The sequence below is a fragment of the Mandrillus leucophaeus genome, unplaced genomic scaffold (genome assembly GCF_000951045.1).
Source record: "Mandrillus leucophaeus isolate KB7577 unplaced genomic scaffold, Mleu.le_1.0 Scaffold104, whole genome shotgun sequence".
Classification (NCBI taxonomy): domain Eukaryota; kingdom Metazoa; phylum Chordata; class Mammalia; order Primates; family Cercopithecidae; genus Mandrillus; species Mandrillus leucophaeus.
In genome coordinates, this window is record NW_012098543.1 from 2,169,413 (window position 1) to 2,189,983 (window position 20,571).

The window sequence follows — 20,571 nt, forward strand, 5'->3', positions numbered from 1 at the left end:
CGTGTTAGCCAGGATGGTCTCGATCTCCTGACCTCGTGATCCGCCCGTCTCGGCCTCCCAAAGTGCTGGGATTACAGGGGTGAGCCACCGCGCCCGGCTGTAGCTCATTCTTAAGGAAACGCCAAATAATGCCCTTAGAAGAGAAACAATATAAATGCGATGTATGTGGCAAGGTCTTTCATCAGAAGCGATACCTTGCATACCATCATAAATGTCACACTGGTGAGAAACCTTACAAGTATAATGAGTGTGGCAAGACCTTCAGTCAAAATTCAGCTCTTGTAATTCATAAGGCAATTCATACTGGAGAGAAACCTTATAAGTGTAATGAATGTGGCAAGGTTTTTAATCAACAATCAAACCTTGCACGTCATCATAGACTTCATACTGGAGGGAAACCTTACAGACGTGAAGAATGTGACAAAGTTTTCAGTCCCAAATCACACCTTGAAAGACATAGGATAATTCACACTGGAGAGAAACCATACAAATGTAAGGTTTGTGACAAGGCTTTTGGGAGTATTTTACACCTGACACTACATACTAGAATTCACACTGGAGAGAAACCGTACAAGTGTAATGAGTGTGGCAAAGCTTTTGGTGGGTAGTCAACACTTATTCACCATCAAGCAATCCATGGTATAGGGAAACTTTACTAATGTAATGATTGTCACCAAGTCTTCAGTAATGCTACAACCATTGCAAATCATTGGAGAATCCATAATGAAGAGAGATCTTACAAGTGCAACAAATGTGGCAAATTTTTCAGACATCATTCATACCTTGCAGTTCACTGGCGAACTCATACAGTAGAGAAACCTTACAAATGTCATGATTGTGGCAAGGTCTTCAGTCAAGCTTCATCTTATGCAAAACATAAGAGAATTCATACAGGAGAGAAACGTCACAAGTGTGATGATTGTGGCAAAGCCTTTACTTCACGTTCACACCTCATTAGACATCAGAGAATGCATACTGGACAGAAATCTTACAAATGTCATCAGTGTGGCAAGGTCTTCAGTCTGAGATCTGAGGTTACTCCTTGCAGAACATCAGAAAATTCATTTTTGAGATAATTGTTCCAAATGCAATGAGTATAACAAACCATCAACCATTAATTGGCAATAGAGTCATTTCAGCACTGACTTGAGTTTGAGTTGACTTAACATTGAGTTCAAGCATTAACTAACATTAAAGTGTTTATGTTAAGAGGATTGGGCCATGCAGGGTGGCTCATACCTGTAATGTCAACACTTTGGGGGGCCAAGATGGGTAAATCACTTGAGGTGAGGAGTTTGAGACCAGCCTGGCCGACAGATGTGAGTCACTTTTCCCAGTTTGCTTTTTGTTTCTTTAACAAAAACTGATAGGGATTTTCATGGGTATTGTGTTGAATCTAAATCACATTGGGTTATATAATCATTTAACAATATTAATTTTTTCCAGTCCATCAATATGGGTTGTATCTCTATTTAATCATTTTGATGAATGTTTGTAGATTTCAAAGTAGAAACTTCTCATCTTTTTAGTTTTATTCCTAAGTATTTCTTACTTTAAGTAAACCACCTCCCGGGTTCAAGCAATTCTCCTGCCTCAGCCTTTCAAGTAGCTGGAACTATAGGAGCATGTTGCCATGCCCGGATAATTTTTTCATATTTTAGTAGAGACGAGGTTTCACCATGTTACCCAGACTGGTCTTGAACTCCGGAACTTGGGCAATCCGCCTGCCTCAGCCTCCCAAAATGCTATGGTTAGGTTACAGGCATGAGCCACCATGCCTGCCCCAGGGATGTATTTCTGAAGGACTTGGGAACTCTCTTTGAAAGGCAAACAACAAGGAAGATAATATTTGTATCTCAGTAAGAAATTAAGTAATTCAAACCTTAAATACTTCCAATTTAAAGCTATGGACCTTTAAATAATTCTGAGCCTTGAGAGGAATGTAGTCATGCAACCTGAGTCCAGTGGTATGCAGGCGCAACTTCTAAGAGTTTTCCTGTAGGTAGTTAGGAAAACTAAGCAGTCCCAGAGAAAGACCTCCTCTGATCGTTGTCCCTTCTTCTGGAGTGATAAAGTACCTTCCTTGAAGTGTATCAATCTGTAACCAATCAAGTTGCTGCACCCTATGCACTGGTCTTGAATGGAAAATGTGGTGATTCTGCTAAAGCTTTTCTGGCTTTCCCTATGTCTGTGAAACCTTAACGTCTCTACTTGGGAATGCTGATCCCATTCATTTGGAGTTGACGTTTCGAGGTGGCTCTCTTCAAACTATGTGTTCAAATGATCTATACTTAATCATGTAGTTTAAATTTTATTATGTACTGCTGACATCAGTTTCTGTCGTATTGTAGGAGCCTCACAAGAGAGGTCACCTTTCACCATGTTGTAAAACTCACACTTGCCAAAAAGACATGGGTTTGGGTTTTTCTCCCTTCTTCTGGATGAAGTTAAGTAGCTGACACAGATGGTCAACTATGTTAACAAGTAGAGCCAGGATGAACTATGTGTGACCAAGAGTGTTATCAGTTCCTCTCCCCTGAGGACTGATTAGTGTTTATGTTGAAAACATGTACTTAATGGGTTGTATAGAACAGGGAAGTTTCTTTCTCTCTTTTCAACCTCTCAGCCGTTTGCCTCTATCTCCCATTGTCAGGCCTCTGAGCCCATGCTAAGCTGTCAGATCCCCTGTGACCTGCATGTATACATCCAGATGGCCTGAAGCAACTGAAGAACCACAAAAAGTGACATTCCACCACTATGATCTGTTCCTGCCCCACCCTGACTGATCAATTGACCTTATGACAATACACCCTTCCTGTCCTTGCGATAATGAACTTTGTGATATTCTCCCGCCCTTAAGAAGGGTACTTTGTAATATTCTCCCCGCCCTTGAGAATGTACTTTGTGAGAGCCACTGCTTGCCCACAAAAAATTGCTCCTAACTCAACCGCCTATCCCAAACCTTTAAGAACTAATGATAACCTGATCACCCTTTGCCGACTCCTTTCTCGGACTCAGCCCGCCTGCACCACCCAGGTGAAATCAACAGCCTTGTTTCTCACACAAAGCCGGTTTGGTGGACTCTCTTCACATGGATGTGCATGACATTTGGTGACAAAGCCCTGGACAGGGGGACTCCTTTGGGAGACCAGCTCCCTATCCTCACCCTCACCCCATGAGGAGATCCACCTACAACCTCAGGTCCTCAGACCAACCAGCCCAAGTAACATCTCACCAATGTTAAATTGGGTAAGCGGCCTCTTTTTACTCTCTTCTCCAACCTCTCTCACTATCCTTCAACCTCTTTCTCCTTTCAATTTCTGTGCCACCCTTCAATCTCTCCCCTTAATTTCAATTCCTTTCCTTTTCTGGTAGAGACAGAGGAGATGCGTTTTATCCGTGAACCCAAAACTGCAGCGCCGGTCACGGACACGGGAAGACAGTCTTCCCTTGGTGTTTAATCACTGAGGGGACACCTGCCTGATTCTTCACCCACGTTTCAGAGGTGTCTGATCACTGTGGGGAAGCCTACCTTGATCCTTCACTTTGGTGGCAAGCAACACCTCCCCTGGGGGGCAACTACCTTCCACCCCCATCTCTCCATGTCTCTACCCTTTCTTTTTTCTGGGCTTGCCTCCTTCAGTTTGGGCAACCTTCCACCCTCCATTCCTCCTTCCTTTCCCCTAGCCTGTGTTCTCAAGAACTTAAAACCTTTTCAACTCACACCTGACCTAGAACCTAAAAGCCTTACTTTCTTCTGCAACACCGCTTGACCCCAATACAAACTCGACAATTGTTCTAAATAGCCAGAAAATGGCACTTTTACTTTCTCCATCCTATAAGATCTAGATAATTCTTGTTGTAAAATGGGCAGATGGTCTGAGGTGCCTGATGTCCAGGCATTCTTTTACACATCAGTCCCTTCCTAATCTCTGCTCCCAATGTGACTCATCCCAAATCTTTCTTCTTTCTCTCCTGTTCCTTCAGTCTCCACTCCAAACTCTGAGTCCTTTGAATCCTCCTGTTCTATGGACCCATCTGACCTTTCCCCTCTCCAGGCTGCTCCTCACCAGGCCAAGCCAGGTCCCAATTCTTCCTCAGCCTCCACTCCTCCACCCTACAATCCTTCTATCACCTCCCCTCCTCACACCTGGTCTGGCTTACAGTTTCATTCTGCAGCTCGCTCTCCTGAACCTGCCCAACAATTTCCTCAGAAAGGTGGTTGGAGCTGAAGGCATATTTAGGGTACCTGTGCCTTTTTCTCTATCAGACCTCTCTCAGATCAGTCAGCACTTAGGCTCTTTCTCATCAGACCCCACTAAATATATACAGGAATTCCAATATCTAACTCTGTCCTACAATTTAACCTGGAGTGACTTAAATGTCATCCTAACTTCTACCCTCTCCCCAGATGAACGGGAAAGAGTTTTTTCTCTAACCATCTTAGAGATGTGGCTGGAGCTGAAGGCATAGTCAGGGTTAATGCTCCTTTTTCTTTAGCCGACCTCTCCCAAATCAGTTAGCATTTAGGCTCTTTTTCATTAAATATAAAAACAGCCCAGCTCATGGCCCGTTTGGCAACAACCCTTAGACGCTTTCCAGCCCTAGACCCAGAGAGACCAGAAGGCCGTCTTATTCTCAATATACACTTTATTACCCAATCCACTCCTGACATTAGAAAAAGCTCTGAAAATTAGATTCTGGCCTTCAAACCCCACAGCAGAACTTAATTAACCTTGCCTTCAAGGTGTATGATAATAGAGAAGAGTTGCAATTATTTGCCTCCGCTGTGGGAAAAACCCCAGCCACATCTCCAGCACACAACAACTTCAAAACACCTGAACTACAGCAGCCAGGTGTTCCTCCAGGACCTCCTCCCCCAGGATCTTGCTTCAAATGCCAAAAATCTGGCCACGGGGCCAAGGAACGCCCACATCCCAGGATTCCTCCTAAGCCCTGTCCCATCTGTGTGGGACCCCACTGGAAATTGAACTGTCCAACTTGCCTGGCAGCCACTCCCAGAGCCCCTAGAGCTCTGGCCTAAGGCTCTCTGACTCCTTCCCAGATCTGCTCGGCTTAGTGGCTCAAGACTAATGCTGCCTGATATTGCCTTGGAGGCCTCCTGGACCATCACGGATGCTGAACTTCAGGTAACTCTCCCAGTAGAGGGTAAGTCCATCCCCTTCTTAATCAATATGGAGGCTACCCACTCCATGTTACCTTCTTTTCAAGTGCCTGTTTCCGTTGCCTCCATACCTGTTGTGGGTATTGATGGCCAGGCTTCTAAACCCGTTAAAACTCCCCAACTCTGGTGCTAACTTGGACAACATTCTTTTATGCACTCCTTTTTAGTTATGCCCACATGCCCAGTTTCCTTATTAGGTCGAGACATTTTAACCAAATTATCTGCTTCCCTGACTATTTCTCAGCTACAGCCTCACCTCATTGCCACCTTTCCCCCCAGTTCATAGCCTCCTTTGCGTCTTCCTCTCATATCCTCCCCACCGTAACCCACAGGTATGGGACACCTCTACACCCTCCCTGGGAGGGAGAAACATTACAAATGTCATGATTGTGGCAAGATTTTCAATCAAACTTCATCTTATGCAAAACAGGAGAATTCATACAGGAGAGAAACCTCACAAGTGTGATGATTATGGCAAAGATTTTACTTCACGTTCACACCTCATTAGACATGAGAGAATTCATACTGGACAGAAATTTTAAAATGTCATCAATGTGGCGGGATCTTCAGTCTGAGGTTCCTCCTTGCAGAACATCAGAAAATTCATTTGGGAGATAATTGTTCCAATGCAATGAGTATAACAAACCATCACGCATTAATTGACATTAGAGTCAATTCAGCATTGACTTGAGTTTGAGTTGACTTAACATTGAATTCAAACATTAATTGACATTTAAGTGTTTCTATTAAGAGGACTGGGCCAGGTGCGGTGGCTCATGCCTGTAATCCCAACACTTCAGGGGGCCAAGACGGGTAGATTACTTGAGGTCAGAAGTTTGAGATCAGCCTGGCTGACAAACATGAGCCACTTTTCCCAACCTGTTTTTTGTTTCTTTGACAAAAACGGATAAGGATTATTATGGGTACTGTGTTGAATCTAAATCACATTGGGTTAAATAATTATTTAACAGTATTGATTTTTCCAATCCATCAATATGTGTTGTATCTCTGTTTATATAAAGTTTTTAATCATTTTGATGAATGTTTATAGGTTTAAAGGTACAAAGTTCTCACCTTTTTACGTTTATTCCTAAGTATTTCTTACTTTAAGATCTCTAGCAAATGAAAGTGTTTTTAAATTTTATTTTATAATTATTTATTAATGTATCAAAATTCAACTAATTTTTGACGCTGATAATTTATTCTGTAAATACACAGAATGTGTTTATTAGTTACAGTAGTATTTTGGTTGACTCTTTATGATTTTTTTACACAGAAGATTACATCATCTACAAACTAATATAATTTTACTTCTTTCTGATTTGGATGAGTTTCATTCGTTTTGCTATTTAATTGTTCTGGCTAGGACAGCCAATATTTATTGAGTAGAAGGAGTGAGAGCATTTTTGCATCATGTGAAATTCTACAGGAAAAGCATTCCATTTTCCCTGCTTGGTTATTTCTGCATTGGTCATTTCATGGATGCTCTTTCTATTGTTGAGGTAAATTTCCTTCTCTATTTTGTTTTGGATTTCCATGATGACTGGATGTTGAATTTTGTGAAATGCTTTTTCTCCATCTATTGAGATGATGTGGTTTTCACCTTTCATTCTGTTCAAATGGCATATCACATTGATTTGCTTGAGTATGTTGAACCATCCTTGCATCCCAGAAATAAGTGGCACTTGAATGTCTACAATCCTTTTTATATCCTCTTGAATAGAGTTGCCTGTACAAGGGGTCCTTAAGAAGTTCATGGAAAAATAATATTATGAGAAAATTGTGCATAAATTTCACACCCTTTACACCCAAATGAACCCATACAAATCTGTTTTAACATGTCTGAACAGGCTCTAGTTTGAGGCACTCAGAAGGATAAGACATGAGTTTGAAAAGAGACTATATCAAAGCAGTACAAATTCTGCTAAAATTGAAACAAGAAAAAACATCAACTTTCTGATTAGAACAGATGAAGAGGGTCAGGCCTGTAATACCAGCACTTTCAGAGACCGAGACAGGTGTGGCATGTGAGCGCAGGTATTCAAGACCAGAATGGGCAACATGGCAAAACCTCCTTCTCTACAAAAAAAATCTAAAAATTATCTGGGCATGATGGCATATGCCTGCAGTCTCAACTACTGTGGAGTCTGTGGTGGGAGGATGGCTTGGGCTTGGGAGGTCGAGGCTGCAGTGAGCTGTGATCATGCCACTGCACTCCAGTGTAAGTGACAGAACAAGACACTGTCTCAAAAGAAGAATACTTACGGTAAAGTTTGGGTAGAGAAATAATTAAATCATTAATCCTTTATGAAAATGTTATGGTGATGATGCCCCCCAAAAATCACCAGTTTGTAAATGGATAACTCATTTTGAGTTGGTACAAGACAATGTTGAAAGTGATGCATGGAGTGGCAGGCAGACCATCCACATCAGTTTTACAGACAAAAATTAATCTTATTTGTGCCGTAATGAAGAGGACTGACAGCTAACAGCTGAAAAAATAGGAGTTTGAGACCAGCCTGGTTAACATGGTGAAACTCCATCTCTACTACAAATACAAAAATTAGCTGGGTATGGTGGTGGGTGCCTGTAATCCCAGCTACTTGGGAGGCTGAGGCAGGAGAATCGCTAGAACCCTGTAAGTGGAGGTTGCAGTGAGCCAAGATGGCACCATTGCACTCCAGCCTGGGGAACAAGAGCAATACTCCAACTCAAAAAATAAATAAAAATAAATAAAGATGTCAAGCCCCTTCTTTTCTTTTCTTCACCATCGTAGTGTGCACTTGACTCTGCTTCTCACCGTGTCCTCTCAAGAGAGTTTCAGGATTAAGAGATTCCTGGCCAAGAAACAAAAGTAAAATCATCCGATTCCCCTAGTGGATTCAGATGAAAACTGGTAATAAAATCAGGTACGACTCTAAAAGGGTACATTGGAGAAGAACCAAGATGGGTCTATAAAGAATTGCACATGAGGTAGCACACATATTTATGCTGTCTAAGCGTCACAATCACGTTACCATATCAAACTGAAAATGTCACCACTATCTGGAGAGTTGGACATTTTTTATTGCTAATATATTTTTTCTCTCTGACTCTGTTATGAATGCATACATTGGCTGGGTTCAACAATAAATATGTGAGACTTTTCATGTCAAAAAATAAAGTAAAATGATGTAATTCCATAGAGATCCATAATTTGTGAACTGCTTTTGGATTTTTTGAGATGGAGACTCCACTGGGTTCAGTGGATCACACCTGTGGTCCTGGCACTTTGGGAGACTAAGGTAGGATGGTTGCTTGAGGCCAGGAGACTCCTGGGAATCTTCTCGTCTCTCCTAACCCACTTCATGATAGACCCTTGGACTTCACTGTTATGGAAAAATCTATATAAAGCAATATCAGTGTGTCAAAGCATTATGTCAGTCACAAGCTTGTGAAAGAAAAATAAAAATTGCTAAGCCAAAGAGAAAAGTCAAGCTGGGAACTGTGTCAGACAAACCTGCCTCCCATTTTATTCCTAGACAAGATAGCTACAAGTATTTAAAAAACAGTTACAGAGAGGCTGGGTGCGGTGATCACCTGAGGTTGGGAGTTCGAGACCAGCCTGACCAACACGGAGATACCCCGTCTTTACTAAAAATACCAAATTAGCCAGGCATGGTGGTGCCTGCCTGTAATCCCAGCTACTCAAGAGGCTGAGGTAAAAGAATCACTTGAACCCAGGAGGTGAAGGTTGCGGTGAGCAGAGATTGGGCCACTGCACTCCTGCTTGGGCAAGAGTGAAACTGTCTCAAAAAACAGGAAGGAAGGAAGGAAGGAAGGAGAAAAGCTACAATACTCCCCTCACTAACTGGGAACCTCAAGATCTTCACCCTAAAATAGTTCTGTTGAATTACTCCTTGGTAATGTAAACTGATAGCTTATCTGCCCAAGTGTGGGACAGAACCCATCCGTCTGCACACCTGAGACAAATGCCTATCTGATTGCTTCCCCTGCCCTATTTATGTAAAAATTCAGAGCCACTGAACCAGACTAAGGCATAAGTGACTATCTTCTACTCCCTCTCATATATAAATTGTGTATTCAGTGGAAGGCTGATCAGTCACTCAAAGAATGTGATCCTTTGTTAGCTACCTGTGACCCGGAAGCCCCCAGTTTGTTTTTCCACCTTTCCAGACCGAATTAATGTACATCTTCTATGTACTGATTGATGTCTCATGTCTCTGTAAAATGAGTAAAATCAAGTTACAGCCTGAACACTTGGGCACACGTCGTCAGGACCTCCTGAGGCTATCGGGGTGCATTTTTAACATTGGCAAAATAGATTTCTAAATTGATTGAGACCTGTTAGATACTTTTGGTTCACAAGCTCATGAACACAGAAAAAAAAGACTAGCACAAAATCAGTTCCAGAATGACCGAGATGCCGCCATTGCACTCCAGTCTGGGCAACAAGAGAGAAACTGCGTCTCAAAAAACAGTAAAAGAAAAGAAAAGAACTAGGTGTAATGCAAAACACTAAATCAGTTCCAATTTCTGAACGACTTCATATTTATTCAACATAGGGAAATGCTCTTCAACTTTGTGTGATTAGATTCCATTTGTGAATGATAGATTTCTAATATTTGATTAAAATAAAAACCCATGCTATGTAATTTTAGCCAATTTAAAGCTGCAGATAATAAATGATCAATTATATACATACATGAAACTTACTAATATTTCACTCAGTATTGCTATTGTTATGTTCTTGAGGCAGACGCTCAGTCAGATACATTACCAGAGATTGGTGTCGTCCATATTTGTGCTTAGGACTCTGTGGTACATGAGTGTATAAATTGTTAAGCAGGAACCTAGGAGAGCTAGAGCGTGGGGGCGATACCTGGAACAAGACTGGGGCGGGGCAAGAGGGAGGAGGCTGCCTGGGGTCAGGCCATACAGCGGGAAAGGGCAGAACCAGAGGGTTATCGTCATCTTGGGGGCGGGGTCTGGAGGGGGTGTTGTTCTGAAGGGCGTGGGCCTGCAAGGGTCGGGTTTGGGCTCTCTCAGTTGGGCCCCGGATGTCGCCTACCGTCATCCTCTTGCCGGCCTGGACTAAATCCTCCGGGTTCTGATTGGTGGATTGGTTCTGATGTGCCGTGATATTACCCCTAATATCATAGACCTTTCCTGCCCGTTTCAAGTTAGTGTTTCAAACAATCGAAGGTAAAACAACATATTGTAGTGGGCCATCAGTACTGAACGCTGAATCGTTTTTCCTCTTAAGTAGAAAATGTTTTTTTTTGTTTTTTTTTTTTTTTTTGAGACGGAGTCTCGCTCTGTGGCCCAGGCTGGAGTGCAGTGGCCGGATCTCAGCTCACTGCAAGCTCCGCCTCCTGGGTTTACGCCATTCTCCTGCCTCAGCCGCCCGAGTAGCTGGGACTACAGGTGCCCGCCACCTCGCCCGGCTAGTTTTTTGTATTTTTTTTTTTTTTTAGTAGAGACGGGGTTTCACCGTGTTAGCCAGGATGGTCTCGATCTCCTGACCTCGTGATCCGCCCGTCTCGGCCTCCCAAAGTGCTGGGATTACAGGCTTGAGCCACCGCGACCGGCCAGAAAATGGTTTTAATGTAAAGCGCCTTGTTTGAGCAGGTAGAGTCCTGGAGGCGGGGCGGACGAGCTCCCCTCAGACTGGGGCAGCGTAGTGGAGAGGGGCAGGGACCTCCGTAAAGGGGTGGAGTGGGGGGGGCTGGTTGAAGAGGGGACTGACAATTAGAATCAGGAGAACTGCTTGAACCCAGGAGGTGGAGGTTGCAGTGAGCTGAGATTACACTCCTGGGCGACAGAGCAATACTCCCTCTCAAAGAAAAAAGAGTTTTCCTGTCAATAATTAGGAAGACTAAGCAGCCCCAGAGCTAAGACCTCATGGGATCATTGTTACTTCTTATGGAGTGATAAAGTAGACTTCCACAAATTGTATCAGTCCGTAACCAAACAAGTTGCTGCAGCCTATGCACTGGTCTTGAATGAAAACTGTCATGATTCTGCTAAAGATTCTCTGTCTTTCCCTGTATGTGAAACCTTAACGTCTCTACTTTGGAACGCTGATCCCATTCATCTGGAGTTGATGTTTCCAGGTGGCTATCCTCAAGCTTTGTGTTCACGTAAACTCAATACTTAATCATATATTCCAAATTTTATTATTTACTGCTGACATCAGTTTCTGTTGGATTGCAGGCACCTGATCAGAGAGGGCACCTGTCGCTATGTTGTAACACTCACACTTGTCAAAAAGGCACGGGTTGGGGTTTTCCCCCTCCCTCTGGATGAAGCTAATTAGTTGACACAGATGGTCACCTCCATTACCGGTGTGAGCCAGGATGAACTGTGTGTGACCCAGGGTGGTGTTAAGTCCTCTTCCCTGAGGGCTGATTAGTGTTTATCTTGAAAACGTGTATTCAACGGGTTGTATAGAATAGCGAAGTTTCTTTGTCTCTTTTCAACCTCTCAGCTGTTTGTCTCTATTTTCCCATCATATTCTGGCTTAAGGCTTATTTATTAATAAAGTGGTTTTTATTTCTCTCACTATTATCGTCGTGAAGATGACTTCTCATTTGGGAGAAGATTTTGTTTTGTTTTCCATTATATTTTCTCAAAATTTAAAGAGTAAAATAAGGAATATTTTTGGGGCCAGGCATGGTGGCTTATGACTATAATCCCAGCACTTTGAGAGGCTGAGGCAGGCAGATCACTTGAAGTCAGAAGTTCGAGACCAACCTAGACAACATAGTGAAACCCCGTCTCTAAAAATTAGAGAGGAGGTTTTTAAAATACAAAATTAGCTGGGCATGGTTGCGCGCGCCTGTAATGTCAGTTACACCAGAGGCTGAGACAGGAGAATCGCTTCAACCCAGGAGACAGGGGTTGCAGTGAGCCCAGATCTCGCCACTGCATTCCAGCTTGGCCAACAGAGAAAACTGTCTCGAGAATAGAAAAAAGTAAATATAAAAAAGAAAATAAGCCAGGAGCGGTGGCTCACGCCTGTAATCCCAGCACTTTGAGAGGCCGAGGCGGGCAGATCATTTGAGGTCGGAAGTTTGAGACCAACCTGACCAACATGGAGAAATCCCGTCTCTACTAAAAATACAAAATTAGCAGGGCATGGTGGCACGTTCCTGTAATCCCAGCTACTTGGGAGTTTGAGGCTTGAGAATCGCTTGAACCCAGGAGGTTGCGGTGAGCCGAGATCGCGCCAATGCTCTCCAGCCTGGGCAAGTAGAGCAAAACTTCATCTCAAAAAAAAAAAAAAATGTAATAGATCTCTTACACAAATACGCTGGGACAACTAACTAGATATCCACGTGGAAAAGAATAATGTTGGATCCCTATGTAACAGCATCAAAAATGCTATTATAAAAAAAGCAAGAGAAAGACAGAGACGAGGAAGGGAGCCCTGCGGGAGGGGGTGTTTGTCGAGGAGTCCAGGCCAGCCTTTGTCGCCCAGGCTGGCCTGGACTCCCAGGCTCAGCGATCCTCCCTCCGCTGCTTCCTGAATAGCTGGGACCTCAGGCTCCCGCGCCCGCATCCCTGCTGTGTCTAAGCCGCAGGTGGTGACCTCACCTCTCCTTGGCCTGAGCACTCCGTCCCGCATCTCATGCAGTGACCTGAGTCTCTGAAGCTAAGCACAGGGTGGACTCTCTCCCAAGTGAGAGAATAGAAAGGGAGAGGATTTCTATTTGGTTCTGTGGGCCGTCAGCATGAAATCGTACTTTTCGCCCAGGCAGGGCTTTGCATTTCCCATTCTAGTTTGCATCTTCGTTCCAGACAATTCCAGGGCTTTTGAATCATACCGCAGCCTTCCTGGTCGGTCTCGCCTCCAAAACCCGAAAAACAGACGCGCTGAGAAGGAGGCTGAGAGAGGCACAGGTCCCGCCCTGGCCCCGCCCTCTGCCGGTTCTAAAGAGGAAAGTCTCTCCGCCTTCCGCCCCGCCCCTACTCCTCAAGGCCCCGCCCACCTCCTCCCGGCCCCCGCCCAGACCTGGCTTCCGTACTGCGTGCGCAGATTCGCGCAAACCCGGAAGCGGGTTTGGTGGAGTGAAGGTCACACCGCGGCGGTGAGTTTCGCTCTTGTATTAAGTCTGGGCTTACCAGGTCCCCTGCGCTTCTATACCTGAAACGTGGGGTCCCTACAGACCTGGAAATTCTCGCCCTTCTTCCTTCACCCAGGACAAATTGAGACGTCCCCATGAGAGTCCGGATATCGCTTCCTTTTGGGTTTAAAGTCGCCCCGAGGCTGGGCCGGCCCCGGTCTTTCTGCTATAGGGCAATGTTACACTTCCTGTCGCGTAGTTTTCCTGCTCAAAACCATTTTCTGACTCCTCCCGCCCCGCGCTTTTTAAAGTCCTCACCGGGGAGCTGAATTCCCTCCCTAGGCGCCTCCCACCCTCGCCTTGGTAGGCCACTGGAGCGTAGCGCAGGGACCTCAGTCCCACGGAGGCCGCGTCCTCTGCCTAGTCCTAGAATCGTGCAGACCCCCACCCTTGTCTTAAGACGCCCCCACCTCCCTCCTCGTGCCGGGCCCTGCAGTTCCCCAGGTCTCCCCTCTGCAGTCACCGCTTCCCCTGAGACCGCGTTGGGGAGGTTCCCGGGGCCTGTCCTGTGATATGGGGTGTTCTTGTCTGCCCAGCTCCAGCCACTGGAAAATGCGCTCCCCCGGGATGCAGGCTTCCTACTCCAAACCCTCCTGTGATTGTGTGGGTCAAGGGCTTCAGGAGACAGAGCAGTAGAAAACCTGAGACAGACAAAAGAAGAATGAGAAAGACCATAACAGATGGCAAAGTAGAGGATGGGTGAGGGATTTGCCCGGAGACAGCAAAAGTGAAAAGAAAACGATAAGAAAGCAGGAGGAGAAAAGCAACTGGAGAAATGTAGAGCAAAGCTAGATGTGCAGAGAGATGAAGGACAGCAATGTAGGGAGAAGGGCAGCAAAGAGGGAGGCTCATCAGAGTGAGGGAGAGTAGGGAGGGATTTGGAGCCGGGGCAGACAGAGCAGAGTGGTGCTGGTGGCAAGAACAGAAGGAGAACCACAGCAGGGAGGACACCTGAGGAATGGGGTTCCAGAGAGTGGGGACAGGGAGATATAACAGCGAAGAGAGAATTTAACAGGGAGAGCAGAGGAGGTACAGAGATGGGAGAAGAGACGGAAATATATCAAGATTGAGGATGATCGAACGATTGGGGAGAAGGAGCAGCAAGAAGTTAGGTAAGTTGCGAGGATGGAGCAGAAGAGGTGGAAGAGAAGGAATGGAGGGAAGAAAGGGATAAACAGCAGAAGAGGAGAGGGGTACAAAATGAGCAGAATCCCAGGGAAATTAAAGAAAACAAGAGCTAGAGAGAGAAGGGGAGAGAGATAGGTACAGAATTAGAAAGGGAAGCATAGTAATGAAGAAAGAGGGGCTGGGCGCAGTGGCTAACGCCTGTAATACCAGCACTTTAGGAGACTGAGGCAAGAAGATTGCTTGAGTCCAGGAGTTCAAGTCCAGCTTGGTCCACATAGTGAGACACCCCCATCTCCGCCAAAAAAAAAAAAAATTAACGGCATGATGGTACGCACCTGTAGTCCCAGCTACTCTGAAGGCAGAGACAGAAGAATCACTTGAGCCCAGGATTTCCAGGCTGCAGTGAGGCGAGAGCATGTCACTGCACTCCAGCCTGGTCAATAGAGCAAGACCTGTCTCAAAAGAAAAAAAAGGGTGGGGGGCTTTGGGTTTAGATGAGTGGGTGAGCTCATTGGATACGATTAGTTGTGACATGTTGACTTCTTTGTATATAATCTTGTAACTTAAAACTTGCTTAAATTATACAGATGAGATTGAGAGTTTTAAGAATCCTATCTATAAGATATGTACATTCTATAAACCTTGGCCTCGGAGGTTAGCTTCCACTTGGAATCCCTATTCAGCCAGAGTGGAGCGACTTATTCACTTCTGAGTCACTCTGTTCCCTTTTCCCAGAGTAGGGTAGGGAGTGGGGCAGTGAAGTGGGAAAAAAATTCCTTTCTGTTGTCACATAATTTTTAACTTAATTAATTAACTAATATTAAGAGACAGGGTCTGGCCAATTACCTAGGCTGGAGTGCAGTGGCATGATCTCTAACTGCAGCCTGGTCCTCCTGGGCTCAAGTAATCCTACCTCAGCTTCTTGAGTAGCTGGGACCACAGTCATGAGCCACCAAAAAGCCCATCATTGTTTTTTCGTTTGTTTGTTTTTTGGTAGAAATGAGGTTTCACTGTGTTCCCAGGCTGGTCTCAAAGTCCTGGGCCCAAAGTATCCTCCTGCCTTGGCTGCCCAGAGTACTGAGATTATAGGAAAGAGCCACCGAACCTGGTCTACATAGTTTTTTGATTTTTTGCTTGTTTGTTTGTTTTAGATGGAATTTACCAGCATGGGAAAGGCTGAAGTGCAGTGGCGTGATTTTGGCTCACCACAATCTCAGATTCCCAGATTCTCGGGATTCCCTTGCCTCAGCCTCCCAAGTAGCTGGGATTACAGACGCCCAAGCCCAGCTGCTTTTTGTATTTTTAGTTGAGACGGGGTTTCACCATGTTGGCCAGGCTGCTCTCGAACTCCTGACGTCAAGCAATCTGCCTGCCTTGACCTTTCAGAGTGCCAGTATTACAGGCATGAGCCACTGCGGCCGGCCCAATTTTTGTATTTTTAGTAGACAGAGTGTTTCAACATGTTGGCATGCTGGTCTCGAACTCCTGAGCTTAAGCAATTCTCCCACCTCAGCTTCCAAAGTAGCTGGGACCATAGACACACAGACATGCACCATCATGCCTGACTACGTTTTTTTTTGTATTTTTGGTAAAGATGGGGTTTCACCATGTTGCCCAGGCTGATCTCAAACCCCTGAGATTAAACGATCCACCCGCCTCGGCATCCCAGAGTGTTGGAATGACAGGCATGAGCTACTGCACCAAGCCTCTGCATGGCATTTGGTCAGGGCTGTGTCTGTGCCCTGAAGAGGTGCTCATTTCAGCCAAGCTCCCCACTGCTGTAGGGTGTGTGGACTTCTCCAGGAGGGTGCGGGAGATTTCCTGTAGGAGTTTATTGTCTCTGGGGCAGTGGGCAGCACAGGGGACCATATTTCCTCAGTGTGGGGTCTCCTTTATATGTGTGGTTGTGTTACAGGGACGGGGTGTGTTGATTCTGAGCAATAAACATCATATTTTTAACATTCAGGACTGACTTCTAAAGACTCTTGGTACGTGAAGAAGAAACCCGGAAGAGGAAGAGGAAAGCAGAGGAGTCAGGGATGGCTCTTCCTCAGGTGAGATGATATTCTCGGTGGATTGTTCTGTCTCCTTCCTTTTTGAAACGCTGGGCCTTGGAGTTGGGAATCTTCTCTGAGTCTGAAGCGTCCTGCCTGACAGGTTTGCTCACCCTCACCCATGCCTTCCCTCAGTCCCTCTCGTCTCGCTTAGATTCCGTCTCTCGTGACCCAGTGACATGAACTTGGGAAGAGGTGGCACCGGGCATGGTCCTGGGAAGGGCTCACACCAGACATGGATGGAGACGGGGTGAGGGTCCCGTGGTGTCAGGGCTGTTGGGCAGCAGGGATTGTTCAGGGACCACATCTGGATGCTCTGTCAGCTCTCTGTGGATCAGGCGTAGAGCAGCTGCCAATGGAAGTCACCTATTAATGTGCACAAAGTATGTGGTAAATTCTAGAAAAGGAGACCAACAAGGGGAAAATATTTTCTGCCTGATTTTATACTACATTTTTAGGTAATTGAGTTACTGTGTTCCTGACTCGAAAAATCTTACTAATTAGAATGGAAAGTTCATACACAGACATGAATGATACAAGGTGTTTTATTCCATCATTATTTTAAGAATATGAAATCAACCTAAATAATAACTAGAGATTTTTTTTTTTTTTTTTTTGAGGCAGAATCTCTGTTGCCCAGGCTGGAGTGCAGTGGTGCGCTCTTGGCTCACTGCAACTTCTGCCTCCTGGGTTCACGCCATTCTCCTGCCTCAGCCTCCCAAGTAGCTGGGACTACAGGCACCTGCCACCATGCCCGGCTAATTTTTTTTTTTTTTTTCCTGTATTTAGTAGAGACGGGGTTTCACTCTATTAGCCAGGATGGTCTCGATCTCCTGACCTTGTGATCCTCCCGCCTCGGCCTCCCAAGGAGCTGGGATTACAGGCGTGAGCCACCACACCTGGCCCGCTAGAGATTCTTTAAACCATTGTTAGCACACTAAGCTCTTGGAGATTGTGGTGTTACTGTGGAGAGGCTTGTGAAACAGGTGTTTTCGGTAAAAATAGTTACAGTTGGGGCCGCCATGTTGCAGCAGGATAGTAATGATGACACTGAAGATGTTTCACTGTTTGATGCAGAAGAGGAAACGACTAATAGACCAAGAAAATCCAAAATCAGACATCCAGTAGCATCATTTTTCCACTTGTTCTTTCGGGTCAGTGCAATGGTCATCTGTCTGCTCTGTGAGTTGCTCAGCATCAGCTTTATTACCTGTATGGTGACAATTATCTTGTCGTGTGACTTTTGGGCAGTGACGAATGTCGCAGGTAGACTCATGGTTGGCCTACGTTGGTGGAATCACATTGCTGAAGATGCAAAGAGCCACTGGGTATTTGAATCTAGAAAGGAGTCCTCTCGAGAGAATAAAACTGTGTCAGAGGCTGAATCGAGAATCTTTTGGTTGGGACTTATTACCTGTCCAGTGCTGTGGGTGATATTTGCCTTTAGTGCACTCTTCTCCTTCAGAGTAGAGTGGTTGGCAGTGGTTATCATGGGTGTGGTGCTACAAGGTGCCAACCTGTATGGTTACATCGGGTGTAAGGTGGGCAGCAGAAAGAATTTAAGCAGCATGGCTACTTCACATTTTGGAAAGCAGTTCTTACGACAAAACACTGGAGATGATCAGACTTCCTGAATAGAGAAAACTTACGTGCTTTGTTACATTGGGGAACAACTGAAGAGATTCTTGACTCTGAACCTTTTAGAGCTTAGTCCATGTTGCAACGAGGAGTGTTGGCTCTGTTTTTCCACTTAAAAACTTGATTTATAAAAAGGAAAAGTAGTTTTCATATTAAGTTTTTATTTGCTTTCCAGCATTTGGGGCTAGAAAGTATATGCTGGCACCAGAAACATTGTCAGGATTTATTCTGTGGTGTAGGTGTGCACGTGTTCCATAGGTATGCACACAGCCGTGTAATATCAGTATATGCCAAGTTAATGAAAGTGGTCATTTACATAGGTAATGGAAACCTTTGCATTTTGATCCATAAAACATAGGAAGATGTTCTTAGTCTGTCTCAAAGTTCTATGTGTTTACATATTATTTCTGTAGACTATTTTCAGGAGCAAATTTTGCTTCCATGGTAAGAGTGAGCACTTTGGCTTATGTATAAGTTAGAAATTATTGTTAGTTTTCAATTTGTACTTCCTGGGGAAGTTTCTTAGACATATGCAAGCAAGTGAAAACAATTAGGGCCAGTGGTATTAATTATTTTCTAAAATTTTATTTTTATTTGGAAGAAGTCATTTACTTAAGGCCCAGTTAATATAAATGGAATCATCATAGTTTGTTTAAGGAATACCCAGAGATTGCTGCTGTTCTATTTATTTTACAGAAAGGACAGCTAGATTGAAAGCTTTTCAGTGGACCTTGAGCTAATAGATCTTTTACCACTAAAAGAGCATTATTCTCATGTCATAATGAGAATAATCATTTACATACTTGGCATAATAAATGCCTAAAAGATATTTTATTTTCTGAATCTATTTTTTTCTTGCTATAATGGGGATATTGTAAATTATGCATTTGTATTAATGGTATTTCTTAAAGCATTCTGTGTAACTGTAAACCAATCCAGAAACTATTATAGGCATTTGTAAATTCTGTTATAGGTATTATAAACTTTGTTGAAGTCTTAATCAGCAGGTTATGTTGTGAATATATTCGTACATTGTTAAAATAGTTTTCAAGATTATTTGTTTAATTGAATAAGTGTCTTATTGGAGTGATAACTTTGAAGGTGCAAAACTTTATATTTGTATAAAATTCTCCTGTTTACAAGGAAAAAAAAAGTTACAGTTTTTCTCAACAATGGGAGAAGTACTTTCATATCCTAGACGATTGAGCCATATTCTCATTCCACCTGTTATTATTAGTATTATTATTATTTTGAGATGGATTCTTGCTCTGTCACCCAGGCTGGGGTACAGTGGCATGATCTTGGCTTACTGCAACCTCTACCTTCCAAGTTCAAGTGATTCTCCTGCCTCAGCCTCCCGAGTACCTGAGATTACAGGCATGTGCCACCACACCTGTCTAATCTTTTTGTACTTTTAGTAGACACGGGGTTTCATCATGTTGGCCAGCCTGGTCTCGAATTCCAGACCTCAGGTGATCCTTCCGCCTCAGCCTCCTATAGTGCTGGGATTACAGGCATGAGCCACGGTGCCCAGCCCCACCAATTATTAGTAAATATGTACGTTTACACTTAAACATCACATGATGTATGTATTTGTTATTTATTTATTTTGAGAGCGTTTTACTCTTGTTGCCCAGTCTGGAGTGCAATGGCGTGATCTTTGCTCACCGCAACCTCCACCTTTGGGATTGAAGTGATTCTCCTTCCTCAGCCTCCTGAGTAGCTGGTACTACAGGCATGCGTCACCATGCCCGGCTAATTTTGTATTTTTAGAAGCGATGAGGTTTCTCCATGTTGGCCAGGCTGGTCTTGAACTCCCGACCTCAGGTGATCCGCCTGCCTTAGGCCTCCCAAAGTGCTGGGATTACAGGCATGAGCCACCACACCTGGCCAATGAATATATTTGTTTTGTGGTAAAACTAAGCAAAGCTGCATCTAAGTCCCTTGGCCACAAAGCATCTCCTTTCTCTGTCACATCCTCCACCCTCTTTCCAACCTCACTGGGGAGCCGCTACTGTCAATTCTGTGCCATGTGTCAGAGCAAGTCTAGTATATGTGTATTTCTGCATCGTTATAAGACTTCAGAAAAAAATCAGCAGTAAATTTTTTAAGAATTATATTCATTTTTTAACTTTAGGTTTGGCGCTACATGTGAAGGTTTGTTACACAGGTAAACTCGTGTCATTGGGGTTTTGTTGTACAGAATATTTCATCACTTTGGCATTAAGCCGAGTACTCAATTGTTATTTTTTTATGTAGTTTTTTGAGACTGAGTTTTGCTCTTCTTGCTCAGGCCAGAGTATACTGGCATGATCTCAGCTCATTGCAACTTCCGCCTCCTAAGTTCAAGGGATTCTCCTGCTTCAGCCTCCTAAGTAGCTGGGATTACAGGCGTGAGCCACCATGCCCAGCCCCAAACAGTTTTTTTTTTTTTTTT

At 44.3% G+C, this 20,571-nt stretch overlaps 1 pseudogene across 1 annotated transcript; it reads left to right on the forward strand.

Moving 5' to 3' along the window:
• Window positions 1-17,512: 17,512 nt before the first annotated feature.
• Window positions 17,513-19,281, forward strand: LOC105539632 (annotated as a pseudogene). The gene has a single exon (XR_001006082.1). The product of XR_001006082.1 is annotated as a Golgi apparatus membrane protein TVP23 homolog B pseudogene (transcript).
• Window positions 19,282-20,571: the final 1,290 nt, after the last annotated feature.